The 17,165-nt window shown below is 43.2% G+C and overlaps 1 protein-coding gene across 5 annotated transcripts in view; it reads right to left on the bottom strand.

Moving 5' to 3' along the window:
* NALCN (sodium leak channel, non-selective) overlaps nt 1–17,165 on the bottom strand; it is a 505,598-nt gene that overhangs the window by 296,813 nt on the left and 191,620 nt on the right. The window lies entirely within an intron of this gene.

Genomic DNA, 17,165 nt, shown 5'->3' with positions numbered 1-17,165 from the left:
TTATTCTACATGCAGTTTTGTAGGTGACTGAGGTAATCAGGGTGAAGTATTAAATTGCAAATGATGTCAGTGAGATATTTTTCTAGGGTAATTAGGAAATGTAATGTGAATGGCTGACCAAAACCAAATAGTAGTAGTTTTATTAAGCCCCTGGCAGACTTTACTTCCATCAAGCAAAAGGCATTATTGCTCAGTAGAAACTGTCACAACATGTTCCCTGCTTTATGTTCAAAGGGCAAGCTATCCAGAGGGAGAAAAGGTATCTTGGGAACTTGGTCTCCCATTGCTTACCAACAAGGGGAGGGGCTGTCATTCCTCCCTGCAACTGTGCTAAGAATGAGGAGTCAGTTGCTCCCCCAGCCCTTAAGCAGATCCGGGGAGATTTGTGTGAAGAAGGGCAGTGGGGGGAGGAGCAGGGAAAGAAGCCGCAGGGCTCAAACTCTCCAGGAACCTTACAAGGTGCTTTTGTGTATAGGCCCCCCTCCACACTCCCCCCATGGTGTAGCAGCGGGGGGTGGCTTGTCCCTGGTTCAGGTGTTGGCACCTGGCAGTGCATGGCTCAGCCTCTGTGCATCTGTGGCGGGGAGCACCAGCAGTAGAGATGGCCCAGTGTGGGGAGCTGTGCTCCTTGCTGCGATGTGCAGCACTGGCCAGAGCTATGTGCCACTGGATGCCAGCACCTGCGCTGGGCATAAGCGCTCTGAGCACCAGGCACGAGTGCCCTTAGTGCCCCGCCCTGCTGCTGCTGCTGCTGCCACCACTGCCTGCCAAGGCTGTGTGACATGGGGGGAGTGTATGTGGGGGGCTCTCATACCACTCCACCCTCCCTCACACCCACATGTTGCCCATCTAAACTCTAGCTGCTGCTGCTCCCCTGGGTAGAGACTCTGCCCTGCTGCCAGCCCCAGCCCCATACTCCATACTCCCACACAGCTGCACCTCTGCCCCAGCCACATCGCTTCCCTACCTGCTGGTCAGAGCAAATGGAAGAGATGTCGGGGAAGCCAAGCAGGTCCCTAACTGTAGCAGCGGCATCAACAGCCCCGCCCAGAAGCTGCATGCTGGCCCAGTTGGGCCAGGCCCTTCTGCCCACAAGGGTGGGAGTGAGATGCAATAGGGTATGTTGGGGGCATGTGAATACATGGGCAGAAGGACTGCGTGGGGTACAATTCATTGGTGGGTGCTGCAGGCCAGGTGAAAGTGCCTGGCAAGCTGAATCCGACACGCAGGCTGTAATTTGCCCACCCCTGATGTAAGCTCTTCAGCACAGGGGCCATTCTTTTCTTTCTTGTGGAGCAACTGAGGTGCTATTAGCTGTCTAAAAGTGAATATGTGTAATAAGTATTTTCTGATAACCCCCCCCCCCCCGATTTTTGGATTAAAAGTAACTCAAAATCCACATTTTTCCATGATTAAAATGAAACATCACTATCTATCTATCTATTATGGTATTTCATTTTAATCATAGAAAAATGTGGATTGAGGGGGGTGTTATCTGAAAGCTGGAGTTGTTTTTTTTTAACAGAGAAAACCAGGATCTCTGGTAATAAGAAAAATTGCAATAAAGAGCAATTTTATAATTTTTTCTGGCTCAGTGGCTTTAAAGGTGATGCTCAAATTCCAGATATATTTTAGCTTAATACATCTGCAGAAAAGGACCTGGGTGTTACAGTGGACAATAAGCTGAATATGAGCCAGGAATGAGCCCTTGTTGCCAAGAAGGCTAACAGCATACTGGGCTGCATTGGTAGGTATGTTGCCAGTAGGCCAAGGGAAGTGACTATTCCCCTCTATTCAGCACTGGTGAGGCCACATCTGGAGTACTGTGTTCAGTTTGGGGTCCCCCCACTACAGAAAGGATGTGGACAAATTGGAAAGAGTCCAGCGACTGGTTAGGGGGCTGGAGCACATGACTTATGAGGACAGGCTGAGTGAACTGGGCTTATTTAATCTAGAGAAGAGAAGACTGAGGGGGATTTAATAGCAGCCTTCAACTACCTGAAGAGGGGTTCAAAAGAGGATGGAGCTAGATTGTTCTCAGTGGTAGCAGATGACAGAACAAGAAGCAATGGTCTCAATTTGCAAGGGAAGATTAGGTTAGATATTAAGAAGAGTTTTCTCACTAGGAAGGTAGTAAAACACTGGAACATATTACCCAGAGAGGTAGTGGAAGCTCCATCTTTAAACATTTTTAAGACCCAGCTAGATAAAGCTTTGGCTGGGATGATCTAGTTAGGGATGGTTATGCTTTGAGCAGGGGGTTGGATTAGATGACCTCCTGAGGTCCCTTCCAATCCTAATTTTCTATGATTTAATTAAATACATATTTAAAAGGTTGTCATGAAAATAAGAAGATTGACTTTTTTGCATTTTTGCTGTATTTCATACATTTACCTACATTTTATACAAAATCCTGATGATTGTGTGAAAATAGAGTAGATAGATCTTGAAGGCTTTACTGATGGTTTAGGATTTTCAAAGCAGTCAAGAAGATTTCCAATGAAGAAATTAAAATAGTTACAAAGCAATTCCTGGAACTCTTGAAATACAATTTATCATTAATTCCAAGAACTAGTCAGTTTTACCATATGAAGAGCATTCAATGTTGAACCACTTTTCTTGAAAGTCACTTTTCTACCATTGCAGTCTATTTAAGGAATTCCATCTTTTCATTGTGATCATCAAAAATAAACCACTGGTTTTCAATCAGCATTACTTTAAAAGGCACACAATGAAGATGTTTCTAATGAAGAACATTTTACAAAACACAATGCATTATTAGAAAATTTGAATCATGTACATTTTCTATTTGGAATTATGGCAATTAGAAATAATTTATTTTAAGGTAGAATGCAAAACCTTCCAGTGTATTTCTGTGTAATTCTGTCCCTCTATAGTGAAATTGCAAAACTCTCATTGACTTCACTGGGGCCAGAATTTCACTATGGTGTCTTCTTGGCTTCTGTGGGTGGAACAAGAGCATACCTGGTAGAAGCAAAAGTGGGCTAAAGGACAAACATTACTTCTTTTACTTGCTCTTCTAATGTCCTGTGAATTCCCTTTTACTAGAGATATATAGAGAACAATGACAGTTGGGAAAGTAATTGTTGAAAGCAGAATACCATATGGATTTCCTATAAAAAATCTAACTCAGGTTTATTGTTTCGTGGACTCATTTATGGTTGTTCCACTATACCATACACTCGGGACCTTAGTATCTCTGTACCTCTCTGTTGGCTTTTTTTTCTTTTGTTATTCTCTCAGAGACAGAGTTTGGAAAGAAGATATCTTAATATAAACTAAAACACAAAAGGAAGTTTAATTTCTTTTAATCAAAATATATGCTTATTAACTGAATTAGATAGTTCCAATAGCTAAGTTTATGCCATATTTTCTTGCATAAACACAAATCTTTTTTCCAAAAATCCATTGCTGGAGTTTGGTATGTGCACTATAAGTGAGAAAATATTGTAACAGCAGTTTCTGAAAGTCACACCTCTGTGAGGGGAAAGCAAATTAACACTACATATACTCTATAAGGAGTAGCACAATGACCATGTTAGGCTCCCTACCTCCTGCTACTCAGTTACTGGCTGCTACTTATCAGTACTTTCAAGGAAATATCTTTTTTCTTCTGTCTGCCTTTCAACAACAAGGTACATATCATATTGGGAGGTGTCTTGTACACAGGAAAATGCAGTAAATCTGAAGTCAAATGGCATGTATTTTCTTCTTTTACAAGGTATCTCTGAAACTTTTGTGAGGTCTTGTGAGTGTTGTAATACAGGGGTGACTGTAATTGGTTAAAAATCAGAAATAATCCTGGAAGTAAGAACTGTAATCTAGGACTCGTCCCTTCCAGGTGAGTGCCCGTCACCAAATTACACAGTTCTTTTGCTTTTTCTCCTTCTGGATCCTCTTGTGCTCAAGGCTGCCCAGCTTCAAAGCAAAGGAATAGAAGGGGGCTTATACTCAATTTGGGCTACCACCAGGTGGTTAAGAAAATCCCCTGAATAGTGGGAGATGTTGGTTGAATGTCCTTGATCTGACGGCCTTGAAACAAGCCCTCTGCTTTTATAGGTGAACACTTTAATTACTGGTTATTATGCAAAACATAGCATCTCTATCACTACAACTACCATTTGAGAGTGACCATGCACTATGTGCTAAATTGAATGCTCCTGTCAGTGCATGTTGAGAATTCTGGTAGTGGGCAGGTGATAGCACTGCTCCCCTGCTGCCAAGTTTCCAGACCCACTGAGAGCTGCAGGCCCTGAACACTGGTTGAGGTGCCTGATTCTAGCACAAAGCCAGGCGGGAGTGGTGCTGGTCCCATGCTGAATGCCAGGTGGAGGGCCAGGCAAGGGCAATGCTGAGCCCCTCGGACCCAATCCCAGTGTGGGGGGCTTTGAGGGAGGCACTGGGCCCCAATTCCAGTGCACAGGGAGCCGTGCCAGGCCTGCAATACCAAGTCCTGGCATGTGGGGGGTAGGAAGGGGCAGTGCTGAGCCCCCAAAACACAATGCTGTAGCTTGGGGCAGGGAAGGGCCAGTATCAGGTCCTCAGTGCTCAGTTCTGGCATATGGGGCTAGGATGGGGTAGTGTTAGGCTCACAGTCCAACCCGGACCTGCAGGCCACTCGTCTGGCACACAGGCCCAAAAGGTCTAAATGTCCAGATTTGGACATCTGCATGACTTTTTGGCCATCTAATTGTTAAACATGACACACGGATTGGAATTCTATTTCTGGATGTCTAACCCTATATTCAGGGACAAATATGTTTGATTACAGAGTTGCTCATAAGCAGCCAGGGAACATATGCATGCATATCTGTCATGATCTTACAATGTCCCAAAATGGAGTGACCTGAAACCCATGACTTTTGACTTAGGAACAGGGCACATGTTTCTCAACCATAGCTATAGCTATAGGATTAGGGCACTGACCTAAGAAGCCAGATGCCTTATATTCTAGCTCTGCCCTCACCCAAAGAAGCTTTGAGCCTGGGTGTTCTAGACTTCCCAGCATAGCAATCCAGCATTATGCCATAGGCCAGCCATTAATAAGCACATTCTTTGGCACTCCTTTTGAAATCAAGTTACTAACAGTCACTAGAAAAAAAATGGTGCAGGAGAAAACAGCTAACTCACTGGGAGCAACAGCCGCCTCCCTTCCAGGCCAGCAGCCATCTAACTGAGCTACACGCTTTCTGTATGTTGTTTTCTTCCTCACCCCACATATCCCCCTCTCATAACTGCCCAGGAGACCAGTTTCAGAAGGAATGCTGGAGAAAAGTCAGGATAATGGGTAACCTATGAAATGGTGGTTATACTGATATGCTGTGAAGTCAGAGACCCCCAGGCTCAAATCTTTTCTGGGGCTGTACACAACAAACCTCACCTTCCCAGATGAGTGACTTAGTAACTGAGCTATTGAGGCAAAAGATTTAATAGATTTTAAGGGTCAGAAGGGACCTCAGTCACTGACTGGCCATTGGGGGAGCAAGTGCTCCCCTGAATCAGGAGTCATCAGTTGCCCAAGGTAGTAAACCCAAGGGGTGCCCTGGTAAACAGACTATCCCCTATTCCTTGCTCCCCCCTACCAGTGAATTTATAGATGACCACAAGATCCCCTCTGAGCCTTCTTTTGCAGAGGCTGAAGAGATTCAGGTCCCTCAATCTCTCCTTGTAGGATCTTACCTGCAGGCCCTTCACCATATGAGTAGCCCTCCTCTGTACCCTTTCAAAGTTATCCACATCCCTCTTGAAGTCCGGTGCCCAGAACTGGATGCAGTACTCCAGCTGCGGTCTTACCAATAGAGAGGAAGTATCACCTCCTTAGACCTGTTCATGATGCAACTTCTAATGCATGGAAAAGTGTGGTTGGCTTTACTTATCACTTCATCACATAGATGACTCATGTTTATTTTGGAGTCAACTATGACTCTGAGATCCCTCTGCTGCTGTACTGCTTAGGAAGTTACCTCTCAGTCTGTAGGTGTGTTGGTGATTCTTTCTTCCTAGATGTAGCATTTTGCACTTAACTTTGTTAAACTGCATCCTAGTCTGTTCTGCCCACATTCCCAACCTGTCCAAATCTGTCTGAATCCACTCCCTGCCCTCCAGTGTGTTTACTTTGCCCCGTGATTTGGTGTCGTCTGCAAATTTGGACACAGTGCTTTCCACGCCCTCATCCAAGTCACTGATGAAGATATTGAACAGCACTGGTCCAAGCACTGAACCTTGGGTAACTCCACTGCCCACATTTTACAGGTCAAAAATGACCCATCCACCACCACCCCCCTCTCGGTGCATCCCATAAGCCAATTCTCCACCCACCTGACTGGGTCATAATCTATGTCATAACTGCCTAATTTATTTATAAGAATGGGAAGCAACACTGTATCATAGGCCTTTTTAAAAACCAAGTACATGACATCTACCTCAACTCCTGCATCTAAGAATGTTGTAACCTGGTCATAAAAAGAAACAAGATGAGTCAGATAGGATCTACCTGCTATGAAGTCATCCTGGTTGCCTTTCAGCATTATTTTTCCTACTGGACTCCCACAAATGTGATCCTTAATAATTTTTTCGAAAGTTTTTTCAAAGGCAGAGGTGAGGCTAACCAGCCTATAGTTCCTGGGTCATCCTTTCTCCCCTTCGTGAAAATAGGGACCACAATGGCCCATTTTCAGTCCTCTGGAACTTGTCCTGAGCACCATGAGTGCTCAAATAATCGCGCCAGTGGTTCTGCTATGACACTGGTCACTTCCTTCAGCACCCTTGGATGAAGATCATCAGGGCCTGCTGACTTAAACACGTCCAGCCCCTCCAAATGCCCCTTCACTAGGTCAGTGCTAACTGTTGGTGGGTTGTAAGGTTGTTGGTATAAAGATGTAAGGTCTCTCCCCACAATTTTGCCAGTACATAAATTGTAACCAGTACATAAGTGGCATTTTTGGCAGTTTGACAGCCATGTAGACAACCATGTTTGAATGCTTAGATAACCAAAGAAAAAAAGTATCACCTTAACCCAGTGTTTTTCCCTCACTTTCTAGATGCCTGACTTGACAGGTTGAGATGTGACTTGTAAAAGTGCTGGATAATGAAAACGGCAACTGAAGTTAATGGGAGCTGTGAATGATCATATGAAATGCTGTACATTATGCTCTGAGAAATCTAGTTCCAGATCTTTTAGACTGGGCACACAAATTGGTAGAATTTTTTCACTTTCAATCGTTCTTTGTCTCAGTCCTCCCCACAAAAAGGGAATGACGACTGCCCCTCATCTCAAAGTGAGTTGTGTGCAAGGCTTTCAAATTAGCTGTTGTTTACTGTCTTACAGATTCTTTTCTTCTCCCTTCACTTTCTCTTCTGGCTTCCCACTTCAAGGAGGAGGCGTGATTCTCTAAGTATCTTTCCTGATGTTGTTGGTTTCCTTAGATACCAGATCTGTTACTTCCTCATCAACGGTTGCACATATTTTCTAATCATAGCCATTTTATGGGTTTTGAAATCTTCTTCTAGTTTCCTGATATTAAATGACAATTCATATTATAGTTACAAGTATAAATTATAAATGTGTTTCATTAAATGTCAGTGGGATGAAAACCCTGGTTAAGAGAATGAGGTTACTTTCAGATTTAAAGAAATTTATGCCTGACTTGGTTTAGAAGAAACTAATCTATAATAAAATGATCATATACAATAGAAGAGTAAGTGGGTGAACAAAACTCAGTACCCAACAAACACAAATAAAACTCAGGGTATTTCTGTTCTTCTAAACTTTTTTTTTTATTTTTTTTTTTACCATTTAAACATTTTGAGCTAATTGGATAGATGACAATAGAAAAATAACTTGGACAGGTCATCTACATAAAGACCTAGGTAGCTTTAAGCATTATTATATTTGAGTTTATTGTAGAATCATTGATAAAGAGGGCTGAGAGCTGTTGGTTATCCTCTTTGAGAACTCATGCAGGTCAGGTGAGGTCCTGTATGATTAGGAAAGGGCAAAAATAGTGTCCATCTTTAAGAAAGGGAAGAAAGGGGATCCAGGGAATTACACACTAGTGAGCCTCACCTCGATACCTGGAAAGGTCATGAAGTGGGTCATCAAGGAATCTATTGTGAATCACTCAGAGGAAAATAGGTGATGATCACAGATAATAAGCATGGCTTCATGAAGAGCAAGGCATGCCTGACCAACCTGGTTTCCTTCTATAAGGTGGGGGGAAAGCAGTGTTTGCGATATACCTTGACTTTATCAAGGCTTTTGACACTGTCTCTGCAATGAGATGTGCCTCCATGGGTGGCTGTGGCACTCATTGGTGGTCACACAATGCCCACACTTCTACTCTAGGTCCCCCAATTCGGCATTCCTCTCTTTCCTGGCATGACTTGATATTCAAGCTAATATATATTTTAGAAGCCTGTCTTCAGAGAATTGGAGTGTGGCCTTTGCTACTTTGCTCACCTCTGCTCATCATCAGGATGCCAATCTGCCCAATCTTCACACTTCTTGCCCTGGGCCCCTGACTTTGTCTTGCTCCCACTGGGCCCCTGACCCTGCCTAGGCTTCTGGCCCTCACAGTTCATCAGGTCCTGGACCCTTGCATGCCTCTATCTGGAGTTTAGCTCCTCATAACAGAGTGCCTGCCAAACACCCTACCCATGGCCTCCTCTTCCCCTTTAAGCCACTGCAAATCTCACAGTATCATAAACTGCAAACCAAAACGAAACATGTAACTTATTATTTTCTCTGTTTACAGCTCCCCATAGACCTCCTTCGACTTATGGGGATCTGGGCTACACTGCTCTCTTCACCCTGTGTTTGAGCTTATATGGCCCTTGACTACTCCCCATCTGGTCTCCTAACCGAGCTTCTGGAAAACAGGGCCTAGGTGCTGCCAATCTAAAATCTGCCACAAAGGCGCTCAAATCTCTTCTTAGATTCTCAGAGCCCTGCAGCTCAACTTTCTGCAGGGCTTCACAGGGAGGAAGCTGAAGGGGTATAAGTGATTTTGATTCTGAGCTAAGCAGGTAACAGATTAGGCAGCAAAACTAAGCACTTGTAAATCAAGCATGACGGAAAGAAGTGGGTGAATGGGACGCATCGATGAATGAAGAAATGAGGTGGGTCAAATACTAGTGTGGAAGAATGAATGTGTCTGTTTAAGAGGTTAAGGGAGACAGGAATAGCAGAAAGGGGATGCAGAAAGAGAGAATTTCTCTCCCATAGTTCTTTTAATATACCCTGGAAGGGGGAAGGTATTTTATTTCTCACTTCTCTGATTTTCCTTCCTAGCAAAATGCTGATGAAACCTCTGTCTGTAGGTATTCTAGCTTTTCACTTAGCAAATGTAAGTACCCAAGAGAAGGAAGGCAAGAGATAGTGGACAAAAAAGGCCATGGCGAGCTCTAGTCTCACCAGCTCTGAAACCGGTTCTTGAGAACTTAAAGCCAGATTCTTTGCCATCTATTAGGCATGTAAGAGGACTAATGTGCCTAAGGGTGCCTATACATGAGTAGCAAAGCTGATTCACTGTAATTACAGCATGTCAGAGCAGACTCAGTTAACTGAGCATGGTAATTACCACCCTCCAGCATCTCATCTATCAGCATCCCTACACTTAAAAAGGGTGGTGGGGGCGCTTTAACTAAAGCTTTTTTGATAAGCTTTAGATAAAGCACCTCTGCAGACATTTTTAAGAATGTGGGTGCTGATACAGCACTTTAATTAGAGTGGCTCTTGCAGCCCCTCTAATTAAAGCACCCGTCATCCTCACTCTCAAAGCATGTGTATAAAAGCCCTAAATGTGATCCTATGCTACCCAATTTGAGCCTCTAAGAAACTCTCAATACAGAAGTCTCTTCCTCCTTGTTTCTATTGATTTTGAAGTCTTAAGGGTAAGAAGGCAGTGTGTAACAAGTCGGTGGAAGAATGGATGTTCAAGGATTTGAGTAGGATGAAATATTAACACACTTAGTTACCTAAATCCACTCATGCACATAAAAGGTAGAATAGAATCTAGCCCCTGAGGCTGATATTTCAAAACAACTTCTAAATTCCAGTTGGCTAATGTAGCTCCTTTCCTAATTATTTATATGCATCTTCTATGCTAGAAAGTAGACTAGTGTTCAGGGTTTATATCAGTAGTGTTACAGTGATGTTGTAATTGGGATGGTCCAGGAAATATGCAAGAGGCAAGGATTTTTATGGGTGTTATCTTCTATTGGACCAACTGTATGGTTGGGAGTTAGTTCAACAAAAGAGATCACTCACAAAAATAACCTTGTCTCAGGGCTTGATTTAGTCATTTTCTTTTCTTCAGCAAAGGAAATTACTAATATAATCCCTGAGCAGTGTAAAATTAACTAACTGTCCTTTCATAGTTTATATATACACACCAGATGATATTCCTGGCAAGAAAATATTCAGAACCTAAAGTATTCAGGAGCTAACTTTATTCAATAACTTATGGAAGAACTTCTTTGTGGATCCTATTCAACCCAATGCTCAAAGGATGAGGTAGACATAAATGACCAAAGACTAATTCTGGAAATCAATTGTGAATTCTAAAACATCTTAGAATAAATATGAAATAACAGTAAGCACCAGATAAAGATGACACACAGCTGACATGAACATTATCTTTTTCATCATGGATGATAAAAAGGAAGGTATTATCTCTACTAATGTGGGATTATTCTCAAAATGTTTTTCCCCTCTGTTGAGGAAAAATAAAAAGCGGCAAGGGGCCTGATCTTCTTTTTTTTTTTTCTCTCTGTGGAGACTACCTGTCTCTTCTGTGGCTGGGGGGCAAGTTTCCAGCAGCTCCAGAGCTGTGGGGGGTCCCAGACCTTCTCTCCATGGCAGTGGTGACTCCTGGGTAGTACCTACCTGCTAGAACCCCATCCATGCAGCACCAGGGGGTGCCACTGAGGTAAGTACCAGGGGCCCCCACAGCTAAGGGCCTGCTCAGCCAGCTGGCAGCTCATTTTCTCACTGCAGGAGAGATGGGCAGGCTCCATTGGGGGGGGGGGGGAGGGGAAGGATCGGGCCCCTCACCATAATGGTGATGGAAGCCCCTAAGTTGAAATGGTGGGTTTTTAATAATTGCAATTAAAAGCCCATCACTTCAATTTAGGAAAGTAAACCATGTGTACAAGCGGCCACAAGCTTCAAAGTCTTGGATTAATCTGTACCACAGGGCTCTGCTCAGTTGCAAATATAAAACAATCCTAAAATAAACACTCCCAGCATGGGTTAGTTCCTGCCCTAGTCTTCCTTCAAGGAATCCTCTCTCCCTATACAACCATTTACTTCTCAAAATCCTCCTTCCTCATTTCCCCTTTCCTGTCCTTTTATATCCAATCAGCCAATCAACTTCCCTTCATTATTGCTGATTGCCAGGGATCCTGGTTTTCTCTGATAAAAAAAAAATCCCCAATCCACATTTTTCTGTGATTAGAGTGAAACACCACTAATATATATATATTTATATATCTGTATATTAGTGGTGTTTCATTCTAAATCATGGAAAAATGTGGATTTTGGGTTACTTTTTTAAATCTGAAAATTGGGAATTTTTTTTATATTTGAGAAAACCAGGATCCCTGCTGATTGCCTGCCAGCTGAGGCTCCTTATTATGGGCAGCTTGTTGCTGGCTGGCTAATTGATCCAGGCTGCTAGCCTACAACCTGTTACATAGCCCCTTAAAATAAACAAAGTAACTGCATTAATAACTCAGTTTTCAAAGTTTTTAGGCACCTGCAGCTTTCATTCATGCCCATGGGTTTTTATAGGTGCTAAGTCTTCTGGAAAGCAAAGCAACTCTGTCTCTTCCAAAACAAACTGCAAGTATCTTCAGAACCAGACCTTTATTTTGCTTTCAGTTTTAACATCCTTTTTTTTTTCCCTGAGGGACATAAAGATGCAGTAATGGAAAGTCGAGATACAGACTTCCAGAGCAAGTCTACAATGATTTAGGCAGAGCTAGGGAACACTGCTGTGAAAACATGCCCTGCCCAACTACTTACAATTTACACATGTTGCTTGCTGAAAAAACATGAGGTAGCTGATCTTCAATGTGCTCTAACAGCAGCTACATGATGTTTTTTTCTGCATGAAGCCTGGGAGGAGAAGGAGCGAGAAGGTGGGACATGTTTTCACAGCAGCACTGCCTGCCAGCGGCTGATACAGTATAGACTAGTTATCTTGACTCTCAGAAGGAGTTAGAGAAGGTACCTGAGAAGACCTAGAAAGTAAGAGAAAATCTAAAAATCTCTTTTCCCTGGCAGAAATGGCCTTTTGGTCATATATGCTTGGGGTAGAGGAATCTTCTGTATTTTATTTATCTTCTATATTCATTCACATGTTTTAAGAGTTGCCTGTAAGAAAGCTGTTCGTTTAGAAGCACGTTGTGCATGTTTCTGAGGCCCGGGTCCTGCTGTTTTAAACCAACAGGATGCTAGAGGCACCAACAATAGTCAAAATTATTTTTAAGTGGTTTTATAACTCTAGGTTTCCATTGAATCTACATTTTTGGCTCATGGCTAATAGAATTGAAGCTTCTGAATTATTGTACAGATATAGTGAAAAGCTGCCTTTCTTAGGAAAACTTTTTTTTTTTTTTTTTTTTTTAAGAGGAGGGTGGCAACTGAAAGGAGGTAAAAACAGCTAGTTTATTCTAAGGCTCTGCAGTCTTCCACTTTGCTCAAATTTGCCATCAGAGTTACAGCACTAAGGAAGTCATGCTGCTGCTGCTGCTTCAAATGCTTTGATTGCTGTAATTGTGCTAAACACAAAAAAGCTACATGACAATTTAAATACCTGTTTTCAGCTTGAAGGGATTTGAAACACTGGACACATTTAACCCCAGAAATCAAGTTTTCTAAAAGAAACTCATCTGAATCTTAAGTTTACTGGCCTTACTGAATTCTTTCTATTCTCCACTGACACTGATGTGCCCCAAAAATTGTCTGCAAATGCAAATTATAAGTACAAGTTCTAGCGAATGTCCATCAATGAAGAGACTTCTAAAACAAAGTCCACCTAGCCTATTCAAATCACAGTATAAAAACCCAAGTAAGTTGCAATAAACCCAAGCACTCTTTTTGAAAGATAACCTGAAGTATGCAGAATATATTTTCCCTGACAAATTTCAGTGTATTCCAAATTATTTGACTGTTTAGTAGAAGAAATTGGGGGGGGGGGGGCACAAATGACCCCTTTGTGACAGAACTGTGAAGACATATTTGAAAAAGTCACAATTCTATTGAAGGATTGCAGAAAAAAATAATGCATGCGCAACAGGTCATTTTTCTGGGGCTGTATTTGAAACTTGGTGTCAGGTTATAAGCCCATCCAAAAAAAGGAGGCAGAAGTCAGAGATCTAGGGTAACTAAATACAAGAGCCAAAGGTCCCAGAAGTTTGACATATAAGAATCTTAGCCATAAGGCAATTCATGAACCAGTGGTTCTCAACCTTTATAGATCTGAGGCATTCCTTGTCAGGCATCCCCTGTCACTTTGTCTTTCATGCTCTGGTTTATATATAAAAAGAGCATCTATCCTGTTTCTCACAATTCTTGAGCAAAGCTTGAGTTTTCTATGGAGTTACTGGTTTTATTGTTACTAGTTTCTGAATTCTAAGCAGTTAAAACTGGTCCCACCCTAAAAATTCAAATGATGATTCTTATGATTTTGTTGGGCTCTGGTATCTTGAAAACTACAAATTATAAAAAATAAAAACATTGTACATGTTTGGTTGGGGCTCTGGGGTTATGGCATTATTATATTAATTAACAAAGCAAAAATGTATAATATCATAACTTTTATATTACAGTGGTGGGAGGCCAAGTTCACATCATGCTTAGACAGCCTTCCAAAGACCCCTTGGCCAAACCAATGTGCATTTCTGTGTGATTTTCTAGGGGCGCTTGTACATATGATGAAAGTTAGCCATTTTTGCAGTTTCATTGCATCATGCTGTACACGTGGGGTGGGGGAGATGTTACGATTTAAATGAGTTTGCTATATTGCAAACTAAACCACATCCACATGTCGTTTAGTTTGCAACGTAGCTATTTATAACATTGAAACCTTTGATAGCTTGCTCCCGTCCCCCCACTGTGGGAGATGTGGGCTGAAAGCAGAAGTGGTAAGGGTCCTAATCCTTTATTTATTTATTTTTTTGGAAACTGTTCATGTCTCTCACAAGTGGCAGGGCGAGCTGCCAGTGGGCTGAGCAGCTCCTGAGCTGCTGAGGGCCTTGGTCCTTCTTTCGGCGGTGGCAGCATGCCCTGGGGCTGCCTGGGCAGGCTGCTAGTGGGCAGGTGCTGCCCCAGCTCGGGCTCAGGGAACAGTTGGATTGAGCTGGGTGCTAGCGGCGAGCTGGGGAAGCACCTTCCCGCAAACAGCCCACCCAGGTGGCCCCAGGGGGTGCCACCACCATGAAGGGAAGGTCTGGGGCCCTTCTCAGCTCAGGAGCTGCTGGCAACTTACCTGCTCTGCCACAGGAGAGGCGGGCAGGATCCATGAGAAAAAAAAAGGATCAGTTTCCTTGCCGCTTTTTTTTTTTTTTTTTTTTTAATTTTCTCAGTGGAGCTTGTCTGCATAGGCTGCCACCAGGCCATGCAGCCCCTGAGCTGCAGGGGGGTCTGGTTCTTCCCTCCACAGTGGCAGTGCCCCCAGAGCCACCCAGGCAGGGTGCTAGCTGCACAGGTACTGCCCCAGCTCGCAGTCAGCACCCACCAGATCCAACTCTTCCCCAAGCTTGCGTGAGGAGCAGTGCCTGGCAGACTTCTAGTACACAAGCTCCAGGAACAGTTGGATCCAGCGGGTGCTGCCTGCAAGCTGGAGCAACACCCACACAGATAGCTCCGTGCCTGGGTGGCCCCGGAGGGTACCATCCGTGCAGAGGGAAGGACCAGGCACCTTGGCAGCTCATGCAGTCATGCTCCACTGGGGGGGGGGAAAAAAAAGAGCAGAGAAGGGTGCGAGCCTTTTTTTTTTAATCCCCACAGAGCCTGCCTGTCTCTCTTGAAGCTGGGTGGTGAGCTTCCCATGGGCCCTGAGCTGGAGGGGGCCCTAGACCTTCCTTCCATGGTGGCAGTGTCCCCTGGGCAGCACCCCGCTGCTAGCAGCCCACCCAGACAGAGGGAAGAACTGGGGCCCCCACCGCAGCTCATGGCCCACCAGCAGCTCACTCCCCTGCCACGGGAGACATAGGTAGGCTCCAAGAAAAAAAAAAAAAAAGGACCAGGCCCCTCATCATAACAGTGACGGAAGCCCCTAACTTGAAACAGCGGGTTTTTAATCATCACAATTAAAAACCCACTGTTTCAATTTAGGGGAGTAAATCCTTGCTATATGTCCATGCACTCACTTTCTGTTTCTCTCTGCTGTCCCACCCACAAACCGACTGTCCCATCTTGTGTCAAGATGCTTCAGCAGCCAATCCTAGGGAAGACAGGGCTAAGCACACCCCACCTACCTGAGTGCTGACACTCCAGACCCTGAAGTTCATCAGTGAAGCTGCTCTGGATTTACCCCCAGGCCTGGTCTCTGGTTTGCTGGAGACCAGAGACTCCAGAGTGGGTACTGAGGACAAGCCTGGAGCAGTCTCACCAGTGAACTTCCAGCTGTAGAGGATTTCAGTAGACTGGAGTGAAGACAGGGTGTGCTAAGCTCTATGCCCCCATTACTGTCTCAATATAGATAGATCCTAAGCTAACAGCTGGCTAATCTCTCTCCTTCTCCTACACGTCTCCAAGTGTGGATAGATTAAATTACATCATTTGTAAATTATGGAGGGAATTAAACCCTAGTCTCCTACTTCCTAGGCCACTGTTTTAGCTACTAAGCAGTTACAGGAAAGGAAGTTGAGGAGGAGGGAGAAAGCACCATGTCAATTAGGTGCCAACCTTGAGAAAAGGGACACAGCATTCTGGACCCTGAGCGAACAGCACTACCTAACACAATTTACAACAAATGCTTTCAATCTATTGTAGAGACTTTAAATATATAACCTATTTAAAACTGTTCTCTTGTTATTTAAGCAATGGTGCAATTGAACAAAGTTATACAGCATGAAATGACTTATGTGTATGCATTTATTAGATTTTTAGAGTGTATGTTCTTTGGGTTGGGGATCGTGTTTTCCTCTGTATTTGGAAAGCACACAATCTGGCTGGAATATTACCATAATTTACAATATTTTGTTGCATTTTTTCTTTGATTTTTCAATAGCCTCCTGCAAAGCAATAGATCACTGGAAATCCATTAGATGTTGCACAGAAGAATGAAGTCGCATCAGTCTATCAAAACAAGAAAACTACTAACTGAGCTGCAACAGTAAAAAAAGCCACTGTATCAGCTGAAGCATGAGGTTCCAGTTCAGTGGAGCTCCATTTATCATGTGCTTTTGCAACTCCTAAAACAGAAGGATAATGCAGCACTACAGTGCCTGGACAAAGACAGACAAGGTAAGTCAGATGCTATGTTGACCTTATTCAATGGAGTTTTCACAATCCATTTGGCTGAATTTTCTCCACCCACATGTGATTATCACTTGAGAACACAGTGCAAATGATGTTTTGGTAGGCTAGATACATTCACAGACTGAATTTATGCCTTTGTGTTGAACAATTAATGGGCATGCCCTGAATAAAAGGCGCAGACTCCAAGAGTGTGACAAGCTAATGCAACTCTAAAAATGTGCAATCACCCAAACAGCTCGTAAAAGGAGTTTGCCATCCAGACACGCATAACCAACAAGTATGTGTACTAAAGACTGAACATTATCAAAACCATGCCTCAGCAGATGCACACACTATCAGATTGCAAGAGTGTTCTTGGTTTTATACCCTGTAGTAAGGCAGGTTCACTAACATGCATCACTCCTTATCAGGCAAGACTGAACATTTCTAAATAAAACCTGGTGCAATTTGACAGTCCTGCCAAGAAAAAATTTCATTCACAAACATATTCCTTATCTCAGTTCTACATCTATTAACAGATCCACATGAAACTAACAATATAAGTTTCAAAAGTTGTTTTGTTAGACTCTATATACCTCCACTGCTGTATTATGAATATTTTAAGGATAAAGATAGGGATTTGGGTACAGATGTGTTCAGTATGTTTTCTGAGGGT

Source organism: Alligator mississippiensis, chromosome 1 (genome assembly GCF_030867095.1).
Source record: "Alligator mississippiensis isolate rAllMis1 chromosome 1, rAllMis1, whole genome shotgun sequence".
Classification (NCBI taxonomy): Eukaryota; Metazoa; Chordata; order Crocodylia; family Alligatoridae; genus Alligator; species Alligator mississippiensis.
Note: the sequence above shows the minus strand (reverse complement) of the source record. Positions and strands in the feature narration are given on the sequence as shown.